We start from the raw sequence: 27,820 nt of genomic DNA on the forward strand, positions 1-27,820 counted from the left end.
ACACAGACTCGCAAGGCATGAACGCTCAAGATCGGGTCATAACTGTTGCTGTTATTATTTTAAAGATCATCTCAGCGGGGTGTGGAGAGACAAAGCCCACAGTGGCTCCCTTTTCCTTGAGATCTGATGGGTATTTGAACAGGAAGGAAAACAGGAGACCTGAGGGATCAGAACAAAGTGAAGAAGGCAGGAGGAAAAACTGGGAATGGAAGCAAAGGCTGAGAGGGAGAGATGGGGGAGACAGGGAGACAGAGACAGAGAGCAGGGAGACAGGGAGACAGAGACAGAGAGACAGGGAGACAGGGAGAGATACAGGGAGACAGAAGCAGAGAGCAGGGAGACAGGGAGACACAGACAGAGAGACAGGGAGAGACACAGGGAGACAGAGGCAGAGAGATGGGGAGACAGAGACAGAGAGACAGGGAGACAGGGAGAGAGACAGGGAGACAGAGGCAGAGAGCAGGGAGACAGGGAGACAGAGACAGAGAGACAGGGAGACAGAGACAGAGAGACAGGGAGATAGGGAGAGAGACAGGGAGACAGAAGCAGAGAGCAGGGAGACAGGGAGACAGAGACAGAGAGACAGGGAGAGAGACAGAGACAGAGAGACAGGGAGACTGGGAGAGAGACAGGGAGGCAGAGACAGAGAGCAGGGAGATAGGCAGAGAGATGGGGAGACAGAGACAGAGAGACAGGGAGATAGGGAGAGAGACGGGGAGACAGAGGCAGACAGCAGGGAGACAGGGAGAGAGACAGAGAGAGACACAGACAGAGAGCCAGGGAGACAGGGACAAAGAGACAGGGAGACAGGGAGAGAGAGACAGAGAGCAGGGAGACAGGGAGAGAGACAGGGAGACACAGACAGAGAGCCAGGGAGACAGAGAGACAGAGAGAGACAGAGTCAAGGAGACGGAGACAGGGGGCAGAAGGCAGCAGAGGAAGCCTCCTGACCGGGAAGGGCCGTGGGGCGGGGTGGGAGGCGGGTGGGGGGAGAGGTGCTCTGTCGTCCGCCGCCCCAGCTGCGCCAGCAGAAAGGCACAGGAGCGAGAGGAGCCTGACAAGGCGCGAGACGGGGGCGACCCGCCCCCAGCGAGGGAGGGAGAAAGCGGGCTTCCCCACCGCTACCTTGTACTGTGATCGTCCTCACCCAGTGGTTCTGGATCTCGGGGGAGGGACCGTGTGGTTTGATTCCTTTAATTTCTGGATGCGGCCTGTCGCCCAGGAGCGGATAATTGGAACACACCGCTCCTTCCCAGCAGCCCGGCCGCTCGCGCCTCACAAGGTGGGAGCCTGGGCTGCACAGGCACCAGGACGGCCTGGGCTCCCGACTGGCTTATTGGCTTCTCTTAGAGTCTGTCCTGCTTTTCCAGGGGCGCAGCGACTGCCCGGTTCTCTGTGGGGACCAAGGAGGGACCAAGGACCCCGCCAGATGCCGTCTGTCCGGCAGCGTGGCAGGGGACAGCATCGGCGCCCTGAGCCCCGGCCGGAGAACCATCCACCTGCCGGTGGCCTCAGGACGGGCCGTCCCTCCCTAGAGTCCCTGTGAGGAGGTTATCCCTGAGCACAGAGACCCGGCCACTCACGGGCGTGAACCCCCATGCCAGGCCCCTGCCACGCCCGGGAACCTACCCCTTCCCAGAGCACCAGGAGCCGTGCTCTGTTTCTGCCTCCTGTTTTCCAAGCTGGGCCCGACAGCAGCGTGCAGCAGGGAGGGTGAGGGGCTTGGAAAGGGGACAGGATATTTGAGGAACAGGCTTAGAGGCGAAAGTCTGCAGAGAGGCACGGGTTGTTGGTTTTGACAGTAAATGATGCGGAAATCAGTGGCCGTCGTCTGCCGAGCAGCCCACGACGCAGGGTGTGTGGATTAAGGCAGCCCTGCTACCCAGAACCCGCTGCCCCGTCCTCCCCCACCCCCCACCCCCACCCCCCGGGCCCGAACTCTCCTTCCCTGGGCGGGAGTCTTCCCCTCCACCCAGGCATGGCTGGAGGGCCCTTGGATGACAGTGGCACATTTTCCCCTCCTCCCGGGCCAGCGCCGCGCAGCCCCTGCTGAGATAAAAGCCGGAGAAGAGCCCAGGTCTAATCACCCTGCTGCTGGAGTAGCAGGGCTCTTAGTAAAAGTGTGGGGTCAATCAGAGCAGGGAGAGGGCACGACCGGGAGAGGAGGCCCCGTCTGGGGACCCCCTGACCATACCTGGAGTTCCTCATCACTCGTAGGCCCAGGCGGCAAGGGCATGGCTGTGAGGACAGGACCCCATGCCAAGGGGCTGAGGATCCAGGGTGAGGAGGGTTGGCTAGTATAATGAGCGCAGGGTCCGGAGTCCAGGAGCTGGTTCGGCTCCAAGCTGTGCAAGCTTGGGCCCGCCTCCAACTCCTCTGTGCCTGACTTTCTCCCCTGCACGGCGGGCACTGGAATCGTACAGAGGGTCTTAGGGAAAACTAGAGAGGAGCTTGGCACGCAGGGCGAGCCCCACAATGTAAACCACAGGGCTCCTTCAGTATCTCTTCCCATCGATCCTTGAAGCCCAGGCAGCTTTTTTTTAATTTTATTTTTGAGACAGGGAGAGAGAGAGCATGACCAGGGAGGGTCAGAGAGAGGGAGACACAGAATCCGAAACAGGCTCCAGGCTCCGAGCTGTCGGCACGGAGCCCGACGCGGGGCTCGAACTCACGGACCGCGAGATCACGACCTGAGCTGAAGTCGGCCGCTCAACCGACGGAGCCACCCAAGCCCCCCGAGAGCCCCAGGCAGTTTTAAGAGCCTAAGTGGTTTGATTAAAAGGCGACTTCCATGGGCCGCCTGGGGGGCTCAGTGGGTCGGGCGTCCGACTTCGGCTCAGATCATGATCTTGAGGTCTGTGAGTTCGAGCCCCGCGTCGGGCTCCGTGCTGACAGCTCGGAGCCTGGAACCCGCTTCGGATCCTGTGTGTGTGTCTCTCTCTCGCTCTCTGCCCCTCCCCTGCTCGTGCTCCGTCTCCCCCCTCTCTCAAAAATAACCATTAAAAACATTTATAAGGGGCGCCTGGGTGGCGCAGTCGGTTAAGCGTCCGACTTCAGCCAGGTCACGATCTCGCGGTCCGTGAGTTCGAGCCCCGCGTCAGGCTCTGGGCTGATGGCTCGGAGCCTGGAGCCTGTTTCCGATTGTGTGTCTCCCTCTCTCTCTGCCCCTCCCCCGTTCATGCTCTGTCTCTCTCTGTCCCAAAAATAAATTAAAAACATTAAAAAAAAAAAAAAAAAAACATTTATAAAAAAAATAAGTAAAAAGGCGCCTTCCACGTCTTGCGGCCCAACCTGTCCCCAGAGTGCCCATCCCAGCCACCCCTGGTCCCATCTGGTCCCATTTCATTGTTCACCAGCGTTCCTGGAAAGGCTTAGCTACCCAAGCCTCAGCAAGTGCAGCTAACTCGCCCCTCTTTCTACCGCCAAGTAACAGCTCTGGGATTTTGAAAACTGGCCACGAGTCTCTCTGGATACCGTTACTCAAGGTGTGGCCTGTGGACCTGTAACATCACCATCGCCTGGGAGCTTGTTAGAGACGCAGACTGCCGAGCACCCCGCCCCCCGCCAGACCCGCCGAGTCGGAACCTGCGTTGGAGGCAGATGCCAGGTAAGCACGCACCTGGCACGTGAGAAGCATAGCCCTGCGTCATCTAGGAGACGCGCTTCCCCCCACTGTGTCAGATCTCAGCGACGCGTCCCCAGGAAATGCAAGCTACCTGCGTGTAGATTTTTTTTTTAATTTTTTTAACGTTTATTTATTTTTAAGAGACAGAGAGAGACAGTGCGAGCAGGGGAGGGGCAGAGAGAGAGAGGGAAACAGAGAATCCGAAGCAGCTTCAGGCTCTGAGCCGTCAGCCCAGAGCCCGACACGGGGCTCGAACTCACAAACCGCGAGATCATGACCTGAGCGGAAGTCGGACGCTTAACCTGTGGAACCACCCAGGTGCCCCTAGATTATTATTAATCATAGTTACAGTATCGACATCTGCAAAAAAAACAAAAAAACAAAAAAAAAAACCGCAGTTTTTTTTTTTTTTAAAGGGAAATTAAAGCTCAATCAAGGTTATTCCTGTTGTGATGTCACCCGCATGTACTTGTGTTCTGATTTGCTTTCCCGGGTGAGAGAATCACACTTGTGACCTGCACTCATTCCCGAGATGCTCACGGAAATGTGTCCTGCAGTTCGATCGGTTCACCAGGTGTCCTTCGGGGGAGAAGGGGGGGGGTAAACCCCCCCTGGATCTAGCCCAGCCTCCCTGTGCAAAGCAGGATTCCCGTCCAGTAGATTCCCAACAGGTGGTGGATCCCATGGTGTGCCCGAGGCAGCCACGTCATCCCTGGACGGCCCTCATCCTTGGAAAGTTGTTCGTATCCGTCTGAACTATGACCTCTGTAAATCCCACCATGGACCCTCATTCGGTCCCTGACACCACACAAAACTAACCAAACTCCTCTTTCATGTGACGTCTGTATTTGTCTCCTGTGACCACCCTACCAAATTGCCACCAACGGGGAGAGTCCAACAGAAGTGTCTTCTCTCACAGTTGGGGAGGACAGAAGTCCACGGTCAAGGTGTTGGTAGGGTTTCACGCTCTCCAAGGCTCTAGGGGAGAATCCTTCTGTCTCAGCCAGCTGGGGTTGCTATAATAGAACACCACGGACTGGTGGGCTGGAACAACGAACATATATTCCTATGGTTCTGGAGGCTGCAAGTCTAAGATCAAGGCATGGAGAGATCCGGTGTCTGGCGAGGGCTGGCTTCCTGGATTGCAGAAGGCTGTCCCATTGCCATTGTCCTTGAACATCGGAGAGGTAGCAAGGAAGCAAGTGCTGGTGTCCCTTCCCATCAGCACATGAACCCCATTCCCGAAGGCGCTACCCTTATGACCTAACCATCCCAAAGGCCCATCTCCTAATACCATTGCCCTGAAGGTTAGAATTTCAACATAGGAATTTGGGGGAACACAGACATTCAGTCTATGACACCTTCCCGCCTCTTCCAGCTTCTGGAGGCTCCAAGTGTTCCTTGGCCTCTGGCCACATCACTCTAGTCTCTGCCCCATCTCCACGTGGCCTCCTTCCCTGTGAGTCTGAGTGTCAGATCTCTCTCTGACTTTCTCTTATGATACCGGCCAATGGCTTGAGGGCCCACCTTGAATCGAGGATGGTCTCATTTCGAAATCCTTAACTTAGTTACATTTTCAAAGACCGTTTGTCCAAATAAGGTCACATTCACGGATTCTGGTAGTTAGGACGCAGGCAAATCTTCTGGGGGCCACCATGCGACCCCCTAAACGTCCACACAGACATTTACATGAGCTGTCCACGTGTCTCCTCTTCCCCAGGCAAGACCAGACCCCACCATCCGTTCCCAGGCTGTCAGTGTGACCTGCCTGAGGCCTGGCCGGCCCCCATCGGACATGGGCAGAGACCCGTTTTCTCCTCTCCTGGGTAGAGGAGTTGAACACTTTTAACATTTTTAGGGTAGGGTGATATGTGGCAGGCTGTGGGTGCTATGTGGGCAGAGTACTTGAAGAAGGAAGCTCCCCGAAGCAGGGCCCAGACTAGCGTGAGGCAAGTAAGGCATCCGGGTGGATACGTGAGGCGGCCTCACCCTCAGGAGCCTAGAATTTCAGGGTCAGCCCGCTGGGCACCTCCTTCTCTTCACCCCAGTCCCGGCCCTGCCCCCCAGGAGGCCAGCCTGGGTCATCTCTGTGAGTGAGGAAGGGAGACTCCCCACACACCTACCCCAATGCGCCCCCCCCTCAGACCCACAGCTTCCCCACCAGGCCCCAAGGGGTCACAGCACCGTCCCTGCCCAGCACAGAGCGGGAAGGGTTCTGGGGAGAGGAACGGCACAAAGGCAAAGGTGGCAAAGGTTTCCTTTCTCCGAGGACTTCAGGCTGCACCTTACCCATGCTGCCGCAGAGTTCACACGGGGCCTCTGGAGCCGGAAGGCGTGCAGGTTCCCAGGTCGTGGGGGTGTTCCCAGGCAGAGCACGCAAGCCTCTGTGTCCCTTGTGTCCCTTTGAGGCGCTCCAGTCACAAGCTGAGGAGGCTGATGGGGGTCTCACACAGTGCAGTGCCCTCAGGGTCTCAACCAGGGGGCTCCTGCCACCACATCTGCCGGGCGGGTCTCTGGCAGTTTCCTACCCTCCACCCCCCTCCCCCTCAATGGCCCTCCTGGCCTCTGCTGAGAGCTGTCACGCGTATAGCTCCTTTGCAGTTTGCAAAGCACTTTTTCTGAGGCCTTTAATTGGACCTTCACAACGACCTCGACATTCATTCATGAGCCTTGTTTAGCGATGATGAGCCTGAGGCTCAGGGGTGAGTAAGCTGCCCCAGCCTCCACGGCCCAGAACTGGGGGGTCAGGCCTGGAATCCCGGGCTGTGCCTCCCCCTCTGCCAAGCACTGTGGACTAAACATCTGACGGGAGTTCCCCGGGGCCAGCCGCAGCTCGGGCGTTTCGCCCCGGCGCCTACAGAGTCGCCTCTTTCGACCGAGAGGAAGAGTCGGTGAAAATCGGGCCTCCCTGCCTGCCAGGAAGAGGATTTGTCTAGTTCATGGAACTCGCCAAGAAGCCCGGGGAGACAAACAGCAGGTGTCTGGGCCAGGATGGGCCGGGACAAAGCAAGTCTGCTGGCTTCCGTGTGCGGCTAAGTCCTCACCTTCTCCCGCCCGGGAGCAGCGATTCCTTTGCTCCCCCACAGTCACCTCCACCCAGGAGAATGCTGCCTCCCTGATTTCTCAGCCGTCCCCGAGATGGGGCCGGGGAGGAAGGTGAAGGTGGCCTTGCCTGTGCTCCTGGTCTGGTCCACGAGGCAGCTGAAAACTTTCCAGTGCTTTCTCCCAGCCCAGTGCCGCCCAGCCTGTGGTACTTTGTTACGCAGCACTAGCAGACTAATACAGCTATTACCACCCTGGGTTCCGGGAAATACTTGCTCTGCTGGATGTCAATAGGGGTTGTAAGAAGAGGGTTCTGCAGTCACACAAGTTTGGGAATCACTGGATTGAACAAAGCTACGTGGATCTTCTTCTTCTTCTTCTTCTTCTTCTTCTTCTTCTTCTTGCCAGGCTCCTCACAGCTATGATCATGCTAACAGGTGCTTTAAATATCTGGGAGGTGGATAGCCTCTGTGGTATTTCCCAGACTTCTATGAACACGGAACCCTTTTATCGCAAAGCAGCCATGAGATTTGTGTCGTGTGGAGCATATGTTCTGAAAACTTCTGGTTCCGAGGATAGTTCTGTAGCAGGGGCTCACCTTCCTCCTCGTCCTGCCTCTTTCCCCACTGGCCGGGGAAGAGCAAGGAGCCTGGACCAGTGGGGGTGGCGTGGGCAGGGTGGGGAGCTCTGGCCCGGAGCCCTCTGTCTGTATTTCCGCCTTATCGGACAAGCAGCCGGCCAGCCAGAGCTCTGTATTTTATGGCCCTATCATGTGTGAGATCTTGCCCATTAGGGAGAAGCTGTCAACGCAAAACATAGATTTCAAGACGCACATTCTACTCCGGGATTATGAATAACCCCTCCAATCATTAGAACGGGAGTATTTTTTAAAAATCCAATTTGTTTCCCACCTCGAAACCCATTTACTTTGCTTCCTGCCCTCTGTTAGGGAGGAGGTGGGGGGCGATCTGGAGGCTGCGACCTTCTAGAATCCTGGCTCCAGAAATCTGGCACCCCCCAGAAACAGGGCCAGCCCCTCATCTGAAACCCGAATTTTCCTTGGAATTACCTACCATCCGTTTTCTGTAGTGCAACTGTGCGCTTCTACAGGAAGGTGGAGAGAGCTGGAGAGAGTCCCATGGTGGGAGGTGGTCACTGTCCCCCAAAGAAGGATGGGCATGACCTAGAGGGGCCCGAGCGGGACCACCAGGAGACATTGCCTTCCCCCAGCAGGGAATTGGGGAAGGTGCTGATTTCGATTTGCCAAGACGTAAGGCAAGGGGTACCTCCACGATGAAAAGAAAACAAAAATACTAAGTAGGCAAAAGGGCATGGAAAATCTCCATTTGTGTCTGTCTCCTCACCAGTCGCTGGAGCTGGCGCCCTCCCTGCCCGCCCCTACCCTGCAACCTCGTCACTGCAGTAAAAACTGACACGAGAGATTCATCGGGACGTGTGCCCTCGCTCAGCTCCCCGCAGCCCTCCGCAGGGACAGAAGCTGTTCGTCTTCTTTGCAGCCTCCAGAACACTGGTGAGGGGGCAGCTGGCCCGGCTCCACGATCAGACGAGGCCGGGGGGGCCCCTGCCCAAGGTCAAGGCCGGCACTCTCCAAAGTCGCGGTCTGTCCACGGTCTCGGGCCAGGCCCGAGCAGACGGTGTCCTCTCGGCAGGTCAGACAAGGGTCCTGGAGGCTGGGGCTGCAGAGGCTCGACCTGCTCATCAGTCACCACGCCTTCTTTCCTGCCCGACAGGCCCTGCCCTGTGAGCCCAACACCCTCCCTGTCCCAGAGAAGGTCAATGCCCTGGAGGGAGAGGGACGCAGAAGCAGCTGGAGTACAGCCACTCCGCCCCACCCCCCTCCCCGGGCGCTGTAATGGAGTGAGGATGGGAATGACCAGGAGCCCAGAGGAGGTGGTGGCTGACGGCTGGACACGGAAGACAGGGGGCCACAGACCCGCACCTGCCAAGACGGTAAGGAGTCCCTTGGGCAGGTGGGGTGTTCTCTTTCCCTGTCCACTTCCTGCTTTCTTGGCCTTATTTGTGTATAGCGACTCACTGTTTTCTTTCCATCCCCCTAAAAGGCCTAAAATCTCCATCCTCCGCATAAAATAAACTCCGGGAAACCAAGACCTTTCGCTCATCGGTGTGTCCCCAGTGCCTCCTCGCACAGTGCCTGGCACACAGTAGGCCCTCAAAAATATGTGTTAAATGGCTGGGAATTAGGGCAGAGGGAAATTAAGGCACATGGGAGGGCCAGGGTGGAAATGACTTTGGCATTTCCTGTGACCTGTCCCAGCTGGACAGGTGCCGACCAGTCAGCCTTACAGAGAGGTCAGTGACCCTGCCAGCGTGCTCCTCCGTCCCCTGCCTTGCGTCCTCCTCGGGTGCCTACGTGGCTCGGCCCGGCATCCCTGGAGCCTCACCTCTCCCGCTTCTGCCCCTACCGAGCCTCTGTCCCTTTTAGGTCTCATTTGTACGTGGGCCTCCGCCCAAGCAAAAGATTCAGCGGGAATCCGGCCGCGTTCCCAGACGTTTAATTGGAGCTGGGCTCTTCATTACCTGCACACCTGTTCCCCAACACCATATGGTCGGAGGTAAATAGACTGTAATTGTTTATCCAGAGTCAGTCCTGCCGTGAGTGAGGGCGTGCGGGGCCGCCGTCCCCCCGTGTCCCGCCCCGTCCCTCTCCGGGCCGCTGAAGGACACAGCCCCTCACGAGGCGAAACAGTTTTGCCACGGCCCCCGCTGACTCCCACACCCGGGGCCCACCTTGGAAGAGCATCTCTGCCGACTCCGGGGCAAGGTCCCGCCAGGCTACGTTGGCGGTCAGGGGCTTGGAAGCCCCGGCCCCTGCCCCTGCCAACGTGGTTGAGCGGGCGGGCACCTCCCAAGACCTGGGCTCGTTTATCTCTTTCCTGGGAAGGCTGAAGGATGTCTGAGCAGGGCTGGGCTTCGAGGCTGGAAAGCCTGGGCCCGGATCTCCACCTGCCGCTCTCGAACTCAGTGGCCTTGGGCAAGTTTCTTCACGTCTTGAACCTCGGCTGCCTGCGTCGACCGGAAAGGTGCGGACTTCGATGCCACGGGGCCATGGATGACAGAAGGAGGTGATGTTGGCGGAGCGCGTGCTGAGGGGTCCGGCCCGCTGCCAGGAGCTTTAGATCCAGGGTCTCGTTTAATCCTCACGGCAGCTCTGGTAGATGGGGACTTGGACGATTCACACTTCGCAGATGAGAGCATCGAGGCTCAGGCGGCTGAAGCCGCTTGCCCAGCACTACCCAGCCAGAAACCAGGGGAGCTGGAGTTCTAACCCGGCTCTGTGCACTCAGGAGCCCGCGCTCTTGGCCGGGGTGCTGGAGATGATGCGTGAAGGGGGCCTGGCGTAGGGCCAGGGGCGCGGAAGGAAATCGATAAACGCCCAGCCCCTTCTCCCTGCCCTTCCTTTCTGAGCAGACCTCTCCCCCTGGCCCTCTCAGGCTACTGCGCCCGCAGCATCCGGACCTCCAGGCCACCAATGTGCCCTCCCCCAAAGGAAAGTATAAATAGGGCAATCCCCACCCCCTCCCCAGTGTCTGGCCAGCCAGCCAGCCAGGGAGAGGTGGTCCTTTCCCCAAGGTACGATGTCTTCTTGGTTGCCCCCCACGGTGGCTCGAAAGAGGAAGGCGGCTAGCCGTGCCCTTGACAGAGGCGGGCTCCCGCCCTTGGAAGGAGTCAAAGGAGTTGATCTGAAGAAAGAACAAGGGCCTCTGAGCATGTTCGAAAAGACGACCCCATGGGGGAAGCAGAGAGCTCAGCACCTGGGAGGGGAGCCTGGGGCCTCACTTCAAGGCACACAGGGAAAGGACTCCTCCTCGTGTCTTCCCCAACCGCCCCCAGAGGCTCTGGGAGGATGGATGGATTCCCCAACCCCAAGAGAAGGAATGACGTGTCTTCTTAATCTGTCCTGAATTGGTCTTTAATATGATGAAGGGCTTCCAGACCTTTCAGCCCGGATGGATCCTTGCTGCTTGCCACAGAGACACTGGCTCCCGCCTCAAGCCTGCTTCATCGGGCAGGCAGCCTCGTGGTGAGCTCAGACGCGGCTGGGGCCCTGGCCGGTCAGCAGCAGCTGCCCCCAGGCTCAGGCCTCGGACTGGGCCCCGGGGAGCCTCGGAGAAAGCATTCTCTGAGATGCTGTCATCCTTCTGGAGAGATAGATGTCAAGTTTCCCACTATGCGCTTATCAGGCCTTAAAGACGAGCTCCCCAAGTCAAAGCCAACAGCCACCAGGAAGCCCGAAACCCAGAGGAGCCGGAGAGAAGGCCGAGAAGGGATGCTGGAGGCACCGAGAGTAATTAGGGAAGTCTTCCTGTAGGAGGCGCCCCCAGGGGAAGGAGCTCTCTGACTCCCATAGGCTCCCTGGTTGCTCCGTGGAAGTTAGGCGCTGAGGCAGGAGCAAGAATTCTCTAAAGAAGAAAAAAAAATATGTAAGGAAAAAAAAGAAAAAGAAAAAAAGAAAAGCGCTTTTTCTAGCAAGTTTTTCATCTGCCCAGGGGGCATGCCCTTTGAAGAAAAGCCTGGAGCCCTAAGCAGCAGCAGCTGACTCCCACATCTCCAGGAAGGGGAAGGAGTTTTAAAAGATATTTAAGCTTCTGCATAAATTGGCCCCTCAGGGGGTGCCGTGCACTTCTGCCTTGGCCTGGTGACTACAGGGATATTTTCAATCCCAGGCATCGGGCGGGAGGCTGCTGCGTTAGCCGGGGAAGGGCGCCTCCTGACCTCGGCTTGGAAAGGGTGCAGAGGGTGCCCGAAGCAGGGGCTCCCTCACCCCTGGGAATAGGAGCCTCAGAGGAAATCCTTGTAACTCGAAACATTCCAAATGGCAAGAGGGGTGTGAGGGTGGAGGTGGGGCCGCGCATGAAAGGGAAGAGAAATAAATACACCCTGGACCCTCGTTCTGTGGCAGGCACAGGACTAGGCACTTTATAGACACTAGCTCATCAATCCTCAGAAACAGTCCTCCAAGGTGGTATCCCTGCCCATTTCCCGGGTGAGGAAATTAAGGGTCAGAGAGATTCAGTCACTTGCCCCAGTTAGTTACATGACCAGAGGTGCCAAGACTGACATTTGAACCCAAGTCGTATTCTGTGCCTTTCCTTGAATGTTCCACCTTAAGGTGGGGGGGGGGGGGGTGGGAATCAGGAGAAGGGAGCAGGTGGACAGAGTCCCTGGGCTTCTGCACACTGCCTGGCGTGATACCGGGCCCCCATCGATCCAAGGAGATGCAGGGACAGTGAGGGCTGGCAGGGGAGGAGAGGAGGAGAAGGGGACCTTCCCAGAGCTCAGCCTCTGACCACAGCCTGTGTTACCAGACCCCACAGCCCACCCATCAGTCGCTGCCAGGGCCCCGCTGCCTCCCGGGTAGCCACTGGACGAGCACATGTGACTCTCCAGCTGGGACTTCTCTCGGTCCAGGCCAGGGTCAAGCTCAAAGGGCTAGAGAGCTGCTGCCCTTGGGAGCTGCTCAGCCCGTATCAACGGGGGTCGGAAGACAGAAGCTCTAGCTTGCTTGCCCCTCGGATGGAGTAACTCTGGGGTGCTCCCCACCACCTCGCCACGTTCCCAGGTGGAGTGGAGTTTCAGTTGCCCGTGGCAGTGACCTGCTCACATGGCATAGCATCCCTTACGGGCTCCCTTCCTCTCCCGGTCTCACTTTCTCACTTCCCCACCTATCACTAGGGCTTCCTGGAATCACTTCCCAAATATGCTCCACACCCCGTCTGGGGTCACTTTCCAGTGAAGCCTCGCTCAGACACCCCCCCACCCCTGGTCCGCCATTCCCACTAGCCCACAGCCTCTCAGAGCCTCCCGTCCACCCGACTCCCATTTATCAGGAGAGAGACGGTCGGTTTTCTCCTTGAGGAGTCATAACTAATAACCAGATCACAAGGGACCAAAGACACAAGCATCAAATATTACACAGCCAGAGCGAGATCCGTATCTCTCTATCTGCAGCACCGTGCTTTATCCTTACGGCCGGGGCCGCCTGGCCCTCTCGTTGATGAAGTGTGTTTTAAGTGCTAAGTAATAATAATACCGTAAAATGCCTCAGTGCTCAAGAACGGGCTTTGGGCTCCAGATAAAATGCCAGACAGATAGATTAGCAGTCAGAGGAAATGCTCTGGGAGCCGTCTCTCCCCACAGCTCCCTGGGCCTAATAGATAGGTCCAATCAGACCACTTCAATTACTACTCGGGGACTAATAGCGAGAGCCTGATTAAATCCCCTGCTCCAACACCAGTGTGACAGTGCGTGTGCTGTGCAGAGCTGGTGACAGCCTGCTCTGGAGGGGCTGGGACATGGCGACTGAGATCAGGGAGGGAGCTCTTCCGTGGGATGAGCATCATCGAGGGGCCGTGCAACCGGCCTTCTGGACTGATCTGGGGATAATCTCCTTGCAGCTCCCGCTCCGGTCCTTACTGAGGCGGGCCCGAAGCGTGAGCAGGACCGGCATCCTTTGCTGCCCTGCCTGGCCCCCTCCTTTCCTTGGGGATCTGGGGAGAAAGGCAGGAAACCCTTTCAGCCCAGGTAGAAACTTTCCAGCAGAGGAGATCTGATTTCCTGTCCCCTCTAATGGTGAAGAAATCAAGGGACCCGGACAGGGTCAGAGAGAAGCAGAAGGACAGGTGATGATTTGGGTGCAGGAGGGACAGTTTGGGGGCAGGAGGTGGCTTGGCCTCACTGGACAGCCATTAGAGCCAACCCACGGTGGAGGGGCGCCCCGGGTCAGGAGGCCCTAGCTCGGAGGTGAGGCCAGAGCAGAGGAAGGTCCGCCAGCAAGGGCAGAGCAGGGCCTGCGAGGGGTGTGGCCTCAAGAGGCCAGGACGTGGGCAGGGACCGTTAGAAATGGACAGGAAGGAGAGGTTTTGACACTCCGGGAAGCTGCCCTCCATGGGGGAGAGAGGGACAGGTGGGAGCACCCCAGGGGCCCTGGGGACAAGTGCACACTCCAGTCCCATATCCTCTAGCCACCTGCTTCCTCCGTCTCCTCTCCAGCAGGAAACGTCAGAGTTACTGCTGCTGCCCGTGTTTGAGAAACACGTGGGAATGTACCCCTGCCCCCAGTGTAACCTTCCTGCGTGTTCTGCTGAGCTGGAGAATCTTTTTCCATATGGGGCCATTGATCCCCCCTGAAAAATATGACTCAAGGTTCATATCAGAAAAAGAAGGAGGAGGAGAAGTAGAGGGGGAGGAGGAGGGGAGGGGAGAAAGGGAAGGGAGGGGCGGGAAGGAAGAGGGGAAGAGAGGAGAGAAGGAGAGGACTGGACGGGAGGAGGAGAGGAGAAGAGGGGGTAGGGGAGAGGAGGAGGAGGAGGGGAGGGGAGGGCAGAAGGGGGGAGAGGAGGTGGAGCAAAGGGGAGGAGGGGGAGGGCAGAGGGAGGGGAGGGAAGGGGAGAGGGAAAGGAGGAGGAGGGGAGGGGAGGAGGGGAGAAGCGGAGGGGAGGAGGGAGGAGGGGCAGAAGAGAAGGAAGCCGCCAAAACAATTTACACCAAAATTTATATTTGATGGAGAAAGTAAGAAAATGTTGGATTCTTTCATAGTCCTTGAGAGAACAGAACAGTGTGAATGTGGCTGCTTTTAATGAAAAGCAGGAAATGTAAAATTGTATCAGGTGCCACACCACCACTAGTATTCAGACGTGCACACCTGGGTTTGCGGACCCTGAGGACCGGGCCCCGTGGGCGGAGCTAGGGAAGTGTGCCCGTGGACACCGCCAGGAAGCCTCCAGGCCCAGACGCGGTGAAGCCGAGGAAGTCGCCCCGAGCTCACAAGCATCCCCACGTGTGCAAACAGAGCCCGTACGTTTGAGGCACTTGTGGGCCAGGGATGAACTGGCGGAAACAGAGGCACCAGAGCGGGGGCCTGGGCCTGATCCTGTGAGGAGCAAGGGGTTGACCACATGAGCCGGGGGAGGGGAGAGGCCCCAGGCCGGGAGAGGACACTAAGGGCAGAATGAGGCGGGTGACAGCCGTGGGCACAAGAGGAGGGCAGGGCCTGGGGCTGCCATCTAGGCAAGAGACCGGCGACAAGGGATGGACGGCTGGGGACACAGAAGAATGTGAAGGAAAGGCTCCCGTGTCCCCCTTATTCCGGGGGTGGGCTGAAGGGAGAGGGCCGGCACCCGCGGGTGGGCAGAGTGGACCTGTCTGGCAGGGGGCACGCCCGGTGCCAGGTCTGGGCCAGGCCCCACAGGATGGTTTTCCAGCCCGAGCCATCCTGCCAAACTCCAAACTCCTCGCTGAGCCTCCTCCTTGGTAACGGGATGAGTGGGACCTGTTCTTGTCGGTTCGAACAGGCCCCGCCCCCTCTGCTGCCTTCACTTCCTGCTCTGTCCCAACAGGGAGCCAGTGGATTGGATGCTGGTGTATATGTGCGAAACTGTCTGCTCCGGCTACGATAACAAAGCACCACAGGGGCAGCTTAAACCACAGAAATTCGTTTTCTTACGGTTCTGGGGGCCAGACATTCAAGGTCCGGGCGTGGGCTGGGTTGGTATCTCCTGAGGCCTCCCTCCTTGGCTTGCAGATGGCCGCCTTCTCCCTGTGTCCTCAGGTGGTTATCACTCTGTGTCCTAATCTCCTCCTCTTCTTTTTAAAAAATGTTTTATTTATTTATTTTAAGAGAGAGAGAGAGAGAGAGAGAGAGAGAGAGAGAAGGGGAGAGAGAATCCCAAGCAGGCTCTGAGCTGTCAGCCTGTGCAGAGCCTGATTCGGGGCTCTATCTCACAACCTGTGAGGTCATGAAGTGAGTTGAACTCAAGAGTAGGACGCTTAACTGACTGAACCCCCCAGGCACCCCCCAATCCCCTCTTCTGATTAGAACAACAGTCATATTGGCTTCGGGCCCGCCCTGATGACCTCATGTCCTTAGTCACCTCTTCAAAGACCCATCTCCAAAGACAGCCACAGTCTGAGGTCCTGGGGTTAAGACTTCAAGCCACGCCCCCTTCACCGACCCAGATGAGGGAGGGAGACCCAGAGGTGAGTCCTAGGTATCCCCAGTGCTCATGCCGAGAGGATGTCCTCTCTCCTTAAGGGATTAGCCAGGGTCAGAGCAAGGAGCCAAGAGCAGGTCAGGTCAGACTCAGCCAGACTCAGGTCAGTCAGCCCTGACCCCGCACTGCCCTTGCCCTTGGGAGCAATGCACTGTTGGGGCAACCAGAAGCAAAATTCTTCAAAAGAAGAAGAGTAGAACTAGGGCTGGTGAGGGTCGCTCCCCTTCTCCGGAAGGGTCCCAGGGCACTAGCGGTTGGGTGAGGGCTCTCGGGGGCCCATCTACGTCCAGGGTAACCACCAGGATGACAAGAAGGCAGTGGGCAGACTGTCTGGGTTTACTGTGCGATCTTGGCCACGGGTCTTCCCCCGTGCCTTGGCTTTCTCATCTGGGGTGGCGGCAGGCATGACACTGAGGGTTTGAGCCAAGTCTCCCTGAATTTCTGAGGGGCAGGGAGTTGCATATCCCTCACTGGGCATATCCAGAGAGTCTGGATGCAGCCGCTGGAGGCCAAACACGTGAGCTGGTAACAGAGCCGGCTTCCCATCCGCACGTCCCGGGGAAGTGGCGGGGGGGGGGGGGGGGGGGAGCCTAACATCTCAATAAAACCAAATAGACTCCAGCCCTGAGGTCCCGGCCCCTTGGGCGACAGCGTGGCCCGCGTAATTTCCCCCGAATCGCAAATGGAAAAGACAATTGGATGTCAGAGATGGTTTGGGTCTCCGCTCAGACCGGCGACTTTTATGGAAAGCCAGCGCGAGAGGCTTCAGGCTCAGGGAAAATTTCCCCAGTGGCAGCGCTCGGCTCCCACCATGCCTCTCGCCTCCCCAGCCTGCCGCGCTATTGAATCCGGCGTGATTGTCTTCGGGGCCCATAATGGAATTTTATCAGGGATCCCTGTAACTGGAGAGCTTATGTGCAGCCTTCCGCCGGAGGCTCCAGATAAAGAATGCAGAGTACGTGCTGTGGTGTCAGAAGCCTTGGCTAGTCACCATCCATCATCCTGTCAAGGCATCACTCCGGACAGCCCTGCTTCCAGCAGAATCAGGTTGGGGATTTTCCTCCCAAGAATAACAAACAGCAGCAAAGTCAGGTTAGGGAGCCTCTGCCCCCAACCCCCACCGTCCCTTCCTTACAGGTGAATGGATTTGGGGGTTTCTCCGTGCTATCTCACCGGCTCCCCCCTCCGCCTCCACTTTCTTGAGCCTAAAGTGGCAAGAGTCACCAATCCTCATCTGGTTCTAGAAGCCTCTAAATATCACCATGGGTTTATGTCTTAGCCAGTAGGATATAAAGATTGAGAAAAATGGAAATTCTTTGCATGTAGAGAACACTTATAAAATTCATCCATATACCTTATCCCATTGATCTTTACGGCCACCCTATTAGGGAGGAATTGTTAAACCTGGTTGGCAGATGAGGCAAATGAGGCTCAGAGAAGTTCCGGGGCTTCTCCAAGGTCACACAGGGAGTCAGAGAAGTTGGGGCTTAAAGTGCTTGTGGCTTCCTATCCTCGAGCACACTCTCTACTCTTTATGTGGCAATTCTTACCTCCCCCCCCCCCCAACTCTCCTTCCCCATCCCTCTCTCTGAGCCTCTGCTGCTGTCAGTCCTGCCAAACCTAGCCCCCAGGCATGGAGTGAGGGCTTGGCCATCTCAGCACGGCCCTAGTCATCTGCAGGAGGGCACTGGTATTCACCTTTCCACCCCTGCCTTCTCTACATCCCCCTGCTGGGGGAGGGGGCAGGAGCTTTGGGGGGGGGGCAGGGATCCAGTTACTTCCTTCCATCTGATAGATCCAGGAGCCATGGTGGACACGGTTCCCTCCTTTGCGAATGTGCAGGGAGACGAAGGGGCTGGGACCTGGCCCCCTGGCCCCTCCCCAGCACGGCACAGCGTCCCCTCTGACCAAGACACTCGATGCCCGAAGGAACTACAAGCCGTCCATTTGAAGACAGCACCAGCTGCCCCAACGGGAGTCCTTCCGATGGAACGTTGGGGTGCTCCGAGGTTACAGTCTCGCTTATTCCAGTACTCACGAGACACTGTCTCCAAACCCAGGTGGTCCCCGGGACCCCAGAATGAGCGAGGAGAGGAGGGAAAAAGGAGCAGATCTGTACACGTCGTCTCTGAGCGTGGGGTGTAGGAGAGAGACAGTACCAGACATAGGCGTCCATCCACAGGCCTTTCATTGAGAAGCACCTCTATAGCCTGCAGGGGCCAAAGGGGCTGCAGGAGGCAGAGTCATAGCCCCCAAAAGAGGCCCACTTCCCGGAACTTTTGAACATTACCTTATATGGTAAAGAAGGGACTTCACGGATGTGACTGAGGTAAGGTTGTTGAGATGAGGCGATTATCCTGGATTATCTGAGCGGGGCCCCGAGTGCAATCGCAGGAGTCCATGTCAAGGGGCAGAGGGAGATTGGACCACAGACGGAAGAGGAGAACGGGTGTGGCCACAGGGACCGAGACTGGAATTGGGGAGCCCACCAGGCTAGGAACGTGGGAGCTATAGCGGCCGGAGGAGGGCAAGCGACAGACTCTCCCCTGGAGCCAGAGGGAGTGTGGTCCCCTCCACACCTTGACTTTGGCTCATTGACACTGGTTTTGGACTTCCGGCCTCCAGAACGGTGACAGACCACGTTTCTATTGTTCTAAGCCACTCAGTTTGTCACGATTGGTTACAGTGGCCACAGGAAACCAATACCAGAAACACGAACAGTGCTGCTGGTGACCGCTGGTGCTGGGGGTCCGTCTACGGGGAGTAGACCCAGGTTTGCAGAAGCAAGGCCCCCCGAAGAGCAAAGGTCTGTGCGTGCGGAAGGTGCACCTGTGCAGCTGCCAGGTGATGACAGTTCTTCCATTTCTACCCAGATCGAATATGAGTCTCCCTACGTCTCCTTCCCACCCTCCTCCACCTCCCAAAATGGCACCTGCCTTTGCCCTGCTTTTTCTCTGACATGTATGTGCGAGGCTCTCAACTTTTGCCCTCTCCCCACTGAGTCAGTATCATCTGTGTCTGTGGTCTGTCACAGGGGACCTCGTCCTGGAATGGGGGCCCCAGTTCCGCATCTGCCAGGCTGACCTGGGTGACAGGTGTCCATCTCAGAGCCACAGCCATCCCTGCTTCATGGGGACAAGTCTATGACCCGCACATCTGCTCTGTGCAACAGACTCAGGACCCACCCCAGGGTCTTGTGGACGCTTCCCCTCCCTGCCCGCCCACCCCTCACAGGCTCTCAAAAGCTAAGAGGCACTTCTCGAAGGCCTTGCCCACGCTGATGGAGGTGGTGCCCACATTGGGGGGTGCAGCAGAGAGAGGAGGCAGAGCTGGGCAGCTGACCAGGTATGCGGGTGGGGGGTGGGAATAAGAGGGTGAGGACAGGAGAGCATCATGGGGATGTTTCCAAGGAAATGGGGAGCAAGGAAAACGAGAGGCAGATACCCAGGGCCACCGGGAGAGAGTTAAAACAGAGACAGAGGCCAACCAGGAGTAAGGATAAGGAGCCTACAGGGTGACACCCACCTGAACGAGAAAGGGGGATCTGTAGAGGAAGCAGGTGGGCAGATAGGAACTGGGCAGCCTTTGGAGGTGCTTGGCACCGGGTAGCAATGGTGGAGCCCAACAGAAACAGTACAGAGAAGCCATTCATTCATGTGCTCGTTCATTCATCCACTCAGTAAAACACTCATCGAGTTCCAACTCTGCGAGAGGCGTTAAGCTGGGCTCCAAAGATAGACAAGGGTAAGAAATAGTCCACGGCAAAGACCACGGAGCCTGGCAAACTAGTACATATATGACACTACAGGTGCCATGCTGGGAGGCTGGCCAGGTCCAGCAGATGTGAGTACAGGAGTCCAGGCTCCTGCTGGCAGGGCAGGGGGTGGGTGATGATGTGTCCTCATTGTGGTAACCCTCAACCCAGGCCTCGAAATATAGGTAGATGTTTCTATGCAAGAGAGGGGAGGGGGTACTGTCTGAGCAGAGATTTAGGACACAAATTTGGCATCACCCAGCATAGGACAAAATGAGTTCTTGGGGTGCAGTGGGGGACAAGAAACCGTTCTATGTCTAAAGGCAACCAGACACATATAGACCATAAACAGATGTATACGATACCCGTGGTATGAACATTTCACGGGGCAGGTAGAGGCAGGGTGATGAGGAAAAGAAAACTGGGAAAGCCTGGCCCACACTCCGAGAGTCTGGGCTAGGACAGCAAGTTAGAGGGTGGCCATAGATGACGCTATTGAGTGACGGCAGTGGGGCAGGGGGTGGGGGTAGGGTAGCCAGCGATTGGAGTAGAAGAGGAGGACCCAAGAGAATCTGCACAATCCCCAGGCTTCTTGTGACTGGGTTGCTGGAAGGGTCGGGATGTAATTTACCAAAATGGACATTATTGAGGCAAGAGGTGAGGGGCATACTAGGTTGAGTACTGTCCCCCCAAATTCACGTCCACCTGTGACTTTACTTGGAAATAGGGTCTTTGCAAGGCCATGAGTGAAGATGAGGCCACACCGGATTCAGTGACTGGTGTCCCTCTGAGGAGATGAGAGGATACACAGGGACACACAGAGGGGAGGAGGCCAAGTGAACACAGAGGCAGAGACTGAGGCTTATGAGGCTACAAGCTTGGGAACGCAAAGAATTCCAGAAGCTACTGGGATTGGAGGGAAGGAAGGATTCATCCTGAGAGCCTTCAGAGGGAGCGTGGCCCTGTGACACGCTGCCGTTGAACTTCTGGTCTCCAGAACTGTGCAAGAATAAATCTTTGATGTTTTAAGCTACTCAACATGTGGCGCTTGGTTATGGCAGCCTGAGAAAATGAATACAGTGGGCTCAGTTTGGGCCACGTGTGGTTGGAGGTGCCTGTGGGACGTGCAGCTTGCAAGGTGCCACAGGGAGCTGGCTGTGGGGACCTGAAGTCTGGGCAAGTGATGAGGGGTGGACACACTGATGCCACCCAGCATGTGGGTGGCAGTGCAGAGGAGGGACGTGGCTGAGATTATTCAGGGTGAGAGAGGACAGAAAGAAAAGTAGAGAGCAAGGGACAGAACCCAAAGGAACTACCATTTAGGGACAAGCGTATAAATATGCCTTCCCAAAGGAGATGTCAATTAATGAATGAGAACGGAAACTACAGCAGTAGACCAGGACCTCTGGAAGGCAAGAATAAAATCCAACCAATACACCCTGCACGCCTCGAATGGCCCTGCTCAGCACGGGCTCCCTGGACAAGGCCAGGGGCATCGTTGTGACACCTGCCCCTAAGGAGATCACAAGGGGACACAAAGCCAAAATAGGAAGAAGTGAAATTTAAACTACCCCCAAAGAGTTAACTCTCAGTGCAAGGCCACCAGAAGGGGAAAAAAACAAAAAACAATGTCTCAAGGCAGCACAGTGCATGATTAATTAACAGATGAGTTGCACAGGCTAAAATTGTATAAAAGTTCAGAGGACAGAGAAAGCGCTTAGGGCTTCAATTGTCAGGGATGGATTTGCTGAGAGGTAAGATAGGACCTGGGTTTTGAAGAAGGACGGGTAGGATTTGCACAGGAAAAGATGCAGGGAGTGCTGATAAGGACCTGCCGGGGCAGGCAGAGGGATGGAAAATGACTAGGGCTCAAGGTGTACTTGGGGGTGCACGAGGGGCAGGCAGCCGCCCCCGGGGCCGGAGTGGGTGCTCGGCGGCAGACCCTAGAAGCTCTGGCAGAAAGCATAACACGAGGGCCCGTCAGCCACCGCTTCTGGGCTTATCCTTGCCCCTGGACTGGAACGAACAGAAGATTCTTGAAACGGGGAGGTGATATGTCCAAAGCGGTGTGGCTGGAGTCCGTCTGCGGGCAGGGTGGATGAGAGCAGGGGGAGACGGAAGGGGCGGTGGGCGGGGCTTGTCAGAAGCCCAGGGCAGTGATCTCTGGGAAGGGAGGTGATACACAGTATGCGAAGGGGGTCCTGGCTGCAGGAAAGCCAAAGAGGGGAAAGAGATTTCTGGGAAAGAAAAGAATCGAGGGGGTTGGAGGGGAGGGAGTGCCAGCTGGGCTTCTGCTGCTGCGGAGCTGAGACCCTGGGCTGAGAGTCCCAGCCACCCACACCCACCCACCTAGGGCCACTTTGCTTTCCTTCTACTTCATTCTGTTTTCCGCTTTTTAAAAATTTCTGCCCCGGTTTAAGCAAGCGGGGCTAGAGCCCCGGGGCTTTGCTCAGCAGCAGGCACGGAGGACAGGATGGGCAGGGGGCCCCATACCTCAGCCCCCCCACCCCCGGAAGAATCCCGGGACCCAGGACAGGGTGACCCCCTCTCCTCACAGCCCGTGGGCCATGAGCTTCTGGCTCCTTATCGCCCAGCGGCACCTTCTGCAAGAATGTACTGAAGCAGGGATGGGAAGAAGAAATTCATTCTGGTTTCCTCTCTATCTTGCCCACAGCCCTATTTCCCGGTCTCTCCTCCAGCGTGTTTTCATATTTCTGGCTGCGTGAACAGAATGTGGAGCGGGAGAGCTTGTTGACCTCGGAAGCAAAGACTTAGGAGGGTCGTGGCCCGCCAGGGGCCCCGTGGATCCACGGGGCTGCCCCCGCCCGAGGAAGTGTCCAGTGCTCACCTGGCCATCCCTCGTGTGCATCCCAGGCCTCACCTCTGCACCTTCGTTCTCTTGTGTTTCCCACCCTGCCACCAGCTCAGCCCCAATCACGCGACTGCTGGGCTGTGGGACCCGTTCCCCTTCTGCGTCCACAACTTCCTTTTTTCGTGGGCATATTCGTTATCTACTGCTGCACTAAAAAATACCCCCGGGGCGCCTGGGTGGCTCAGTCGGTTGAGCGTCCGGCTTCGGCTCAGGTCATGATCTTGCAGTCTGTGAGTTCGAGCCCTGTGTCGGGCTCTGTGCTGACAGCTCAGAGCCTGGAGCCTGCTTCGGATTCTGTGTCCCCGTCTCTCTCTGTCCCTCCCCCACTCATGCTCTGTCTCTGTCTCAGAAATAAGTAAACATTAAAAAAAATTAAAAAAAAAATACCCCCAAACTTAATGGCTAAACACAGCACATTTCTTATCCCAAAGTTTCTCTGCGGCAGAAATCTGGGGGTGGCTTAGCCGGGTCCTCTGGGGCAGGGTCTCACCAGGCTGCAGCCAAGATGCTGGCCAGAGCTGGGTCTCATTGGGAGGGTCCTCTTCCCAGTTCACTCCGTGGTCGTTGGCAGGATTCGATTCCCAGGGGATGTTGGGGTGCGAGCTTTCTCAGCTGTCCTCCGGGGTGACATTTGCTGTGTCAAATGTCTTTGCTGTGTTGTCTGCATCTGGTTGGGCCGCTGGGGAGGAGGAAGCATCTTTCAGGGTCGCTTCTGCCCAGATTCCACAGGCCAGAACTCAGTCACCTGGGCCCACCTGTCTGGGAGTGGGTTTGTGGGGACACCCAGAAGTGGGGGTCTAGGTGGAAGAGGATGGGAAGATTGGCATGCGATTCTGTGGCCTCTGCTCCAGGTAGAGGCCACAGAACAGAGTGTGATGGTTAATTTTATGTGTCAGCTTGACTGGCCCTGGGGACCTTATTTCTGGGTGTGTCTGCGAGGGCGGTTGGGGACGAGATTAGCATTTGAACTGGGGCACCCAGTGGGGCAGATGGCCCTCCCAGGCGTGGGTGGGCCTCACCTAACCCGTTGAGGGACCGGGTAGCCCAGAAAGGCAGAGGCGGGTTGAATGCAGTCTCCGCCTGACTGCGGAGCCGGACATCAGTCTTCTCCCACCCTCAGCGTTCCTGGCTTGAAGGGCTTCCACTCGGACTGGGATCCACACCAGCAGCTCTCTGGTCTAGGCCTTGCTGGGCTCCGGCACATCATGGGAAGTCCCATCATCAGCCTCCATGAACATGTGAGCCAATTCCTTACAAGAAATCTCAACGTATGTAATGAGATACATACCCTATATAATGTAGATATAGATTATAGATACTATCTAATATAGATTATATAATACAGATTGTATGTATAGAATATACACACAGGTGAGGCCCCGGCCCTACTCCACACTGCTGAGTCCCCACCCATCTGTCACTTGCCCGTTGGCCACAGACACCCACCCTGCCCCACCGCCCACATAGGGACACTACCATTCAGCGTGTGCTGGGGCTGGTTGGATTGTCACACGTGGCCACACAAGTAACCACCAGACTCACGCTGCCCAGTAGAACATTCTTCGGCGTTGGAATTGTTCTACAATCGGCACTGCCCAATTCGGGAGCCGCTAGCCACAGGTGGCTCCTGAACACTGACGTGTCCCTGGTGTCGCTCAGGAACAGAGGGTTTCATTTCGTCTCCACCGGTTTACACCTAACTGTGACGGCCTCCTGTGACTGGTGGCGGCCGCACGGGATGTCACAGCACTAGGAGGCGGGGCTAGAGCGTAACCCCCTGACCCGCATCTGAGATTCATTCTCTTAGTTTTGGGAACCTCAGTGGAGGCTCTGCATGGCCAGGGAGGGGGGATGGGGGGGGACACTGCAATGTCCCCAGACTGAAAATAAGGAAAGCACCACTTCTCAAACATCAGCGGGGAGGCCCCCCGGGGTCTCTGACTCACACTCCTGGCTGCAGGAAGGAGGGCTCCCGGAAGAGTTCTAGAAACTTCTATGGGAAGGGTGGGCTCGATTCCACAAACTGTGAGATCATGACCTGAGCCGATATCAAGAGTCGGATGCTTAATTGACTGAGCCACCCACGTGCCCCAACGTAAGCCACTTTGGAGTGGGTCTTCTGTCACCTCTAGCCTTTTTCTCTCTCCCTGCTCTCTGCCAGCCGCCCGCCTAACCCCACACAGGGTCCCCATCCCACATCTGCTGACTTGGGCTCTGTGGAGGGAGGCTGGGCCTGCTCCGCTCTGGCCTAAGTGCCCAGGCTTGCCCCAGTCCAGTGGGCCCTGGAGAGGGTGGGGGTGGGGAGCTGCCCACTGCCCACCTGCTGTTCGTGGCAGCAGCCGGGCTCGGCCACCTTCTGCCGGAGAGCCGACTTTGCACTTCTCTGCAGAGAGATAGCAAGGCCCGCGTCCCTCCGCATGGGACGGGGGTGCATGCACACCACCCACCCGTCCAGCTGAGCCCACACTCGGTGCCCTGGCCCTGGGGCCTTAATGAAGGCAAAGCTGTCATATTGACCCAGCGCTGGGACATCTACCGAAATCCCTCGGCCTGCACGTCAGTAGCCTGCTGTCTTCTCGGCTCGTGTTGTCAGGAGCACGAGTAAACGTGCCGTGCGGTCATGTGTCCCAAGCCCGTCCTGTTCCCTGAGGCACGGAAAATGAGTGACAACCCCGGGTGATGAAAAGCACGTGGGCCCCACCCTCACAGCACCTATGTGTGTGTCTTCAGAGCAGAGCACCCATTTCTCTGGAGCTTGTCCTCCTTAGCCTTTCTCTGCCCAGGGGTGACAGATTCCAGGGCCCCCAAAGGCAGGCAACGGGCCTTCCAGTCCTAGTTTGTCACTCTCTAGCTCTTGGACCTTATTAATTAACCTCTCTGGTCCTTAGCGTTCTCATCCGCGGGATGGGGCCGTAGTAACACCTACACAGTAGGGCTGCGCACAAGACAGACCAAGGTGATGGATGAAAGCGTCGGGCCACTGTAGCGTGAAGAAGAAGAAGGTGTCATCCCTGCGACTGTCGGGTGTCACCATGCTCCTTGTCACTGGGCTGGGCTCCGCATCGCCTGCCCCCTCAACACGTACAGGCCTTTTGCCACGCCCGTGAGCCCACCAAGTTCATATTCTCACCCATTCCCGGTCCTCCCGAGGCAGAGTCACCTGAGACTGGGAACTCCTGGCCGGGTTCTCCTCCCTGGCCGGCACGCAGGCGGGCAGAGCACACACGTCTACGAAGCCAAGCGGGTTTAGGAAGGGAAATCTCGTTGAAAATTGGAATCCTGATGCATTTCAAATAGGAGTGACTTTTGCATTCTTGGCTGTTGGGGCAGAACTGCACGGCCGCCTCCTCGGTGGCGTGGGCGAGCGCGAGCGGGGCCACCGCTCCACACGGGGTGCTGTGTTTGAGTCTGGCACGGAGTCACGGTCCGGGATCTCAGGGGAGGCAGTTTTCAGGTTGTCGTGTGACCGGCAGCTCCTGCGGGGGCTGCCCAGGGTCAGTCCGATCCTTCTAGCACCCGAGCCCCCTGAAAGGCTTTCTGTGCGATCGATTTCACACTCCTGGTTCCCAGCTCCAGCTTCACTTGGCTCTGAGAGCCTTTGGCCTGGTTCTTCCAACAGAGGTGCTCAGAACAGGGCTCGAAGGTCAGCCAGTCCTGGTGGCGTTTGGCCCTTTGTCCTGTGTCCTGCATGGCCAGCAGTAGCGTTTGGGCCTCCTCCAGCCGTGTCATCTGGCAGGGTCGCCTGCCCCCTCCCTCCAGGGAAGGAAAGCCCCCAGGAAGCCCCTTCACCTCTGGGAACTGCAGCTGGACTCGGAGATCTCAGAATCCCTTCCAGGGGTGACAGTCGGAAATTTGTCGGTTCCCCCACAGCAGCGCAAGATCCGAAGCGGGCCTCACCGGGGAGAGGCAGCGGGGGTGGGCTTTCCCCCGGGCCGGCCCAGAACTGGGGGCTTCGCCTGCCGGACAGCCAGCTCCATCAACTCTCCAGATTCCCTCTCTCGGGACTTGCGAGCAGAATCTTGGTTTGAGAGAAGGAAGGGAGCTTCGAGTGGCAATTAAACGGCTCTTGCGGAGGCTTGTGCTGAGAGCCTGGTGGAGGCTTAATGAATCGCTCCAGCCCCCGGGAGCCTTGTCAGCTCAGGGGCACCATCGATTCGTGTGCTCACACCTGGAAGTGAAGCGGCAGGAGAAACCAGAAGGACTCAGGGCTGCGGAAGGGACTGACCTCAGGCTGAAGGACGACCAGCTGCCTGCTACTGCCCCATAGCACACCCACCCGTCATGCACACACACATCCTGGCACACGCTAATACCTGTCCCCATACAAAAGTGTAGGGACTGTGGGCGTGAGATCACATCCTCATTTGCCTGGGATGCCTCCCGTTTATACCTATATCTCATGTCATTATTAACAGTGCTCCCTCCTAGATTGTATAAGTTACATGGTCACCTGCCTAAGGGAAGCTTAGGTGAGAGAGAGAGAGAGAGAGAGAGAGACAGGCAAGAGCAGAGGTTAGAGACCTCAGTCTGATCGACTTTGCTCTCCAACCGACATTTGGATCCAGGACAGTGACGCCTGGGGCTCTTCGGAAGAGACGAGTGAAGATCGCCATATCCTCCGAACTCAAACTAAGATGGCCCTTGTGTCAACTCCAGGGACATGAATCACGTAACACTCTGATTTAAAGCCTCACCATGTTGGGGGCGCCTGGGTGGCTCAGTCGGTTAAGCGTCTGACTTCGGCTCAGGTCATGATTTCATGGCTCGTGAGTTGGAGCCCCGTGTGGGGCTCTGTGCTGACCGCTCAGAGCCTGGAGCCTCCTTCAGATTCTGTGTCTCCCTCCCTTTCTGCCCCTGCCCAGCTCACGCTCTGTCTCTCTCTGTCCTTAAAAAATAAACAAACATTGGGGTGCCCAGGTGGCTCAGTCGGTTGAGCGTCCGACTTCAGCTCAGGTCACGATCTCGCAGCTCGTGAGTACGAGCCCCACATTGGGCTCTGTGCTGACGGCTCGGAGCCTGCAGCCTGCTTCGAGTTCTGTGTCTCCCTCTCTCTCTGCCCCTCCCCTGCTCGTACTCTGCCTCTCTCTGTCTCTCAAAAATAAATAAATGTTAAAAAAATTTTTTTAAATAAATAAACATTAAAAAAAAATTTTAAGCCTCACCGTGTGGCAAAACCCCTAACTTTTAGGCAAGGTGCATGATCGCCTCTGCTGTCATAATCATTAAATATTTTTTGTCAAAGTATCTGCATACTTGTTACAGGTTTATCTGTTGTCCGTGGATCCATTGTCAACTGTAAATTCCCAGGCCAAACGTGGAAAATCAGTTTCACCTTGAGTGTCAGGCCTGGGTCTCCGTGTTAGCCTCTCCCTGGGTCATAGTGGTAAGAAGGATTCTGAGGCTCTCTCCCAGGTGAACATCGGAATACCACGAGCTACGTCTGCTTGGGGCCACGGGAGTTGGAGCAGTGACATCCTGCCTGCTCTCTGCCACTT

The sequence above is a fragment of the Neofelis nebulosa genome, chromosome 16 (assembly GCF_028018385.1).
Source record: "Neofelis nebulosa isolate mNeoNeb1 chromosome 16, mNeoNeb1.pri, whole genome shotgun sequence".
Lineage (NCBI taxonomy): Eukaryota > Metazoa > Chordata > Mammalia > Carnivora > Felidae > Neofelis > Neofelis nebulosa.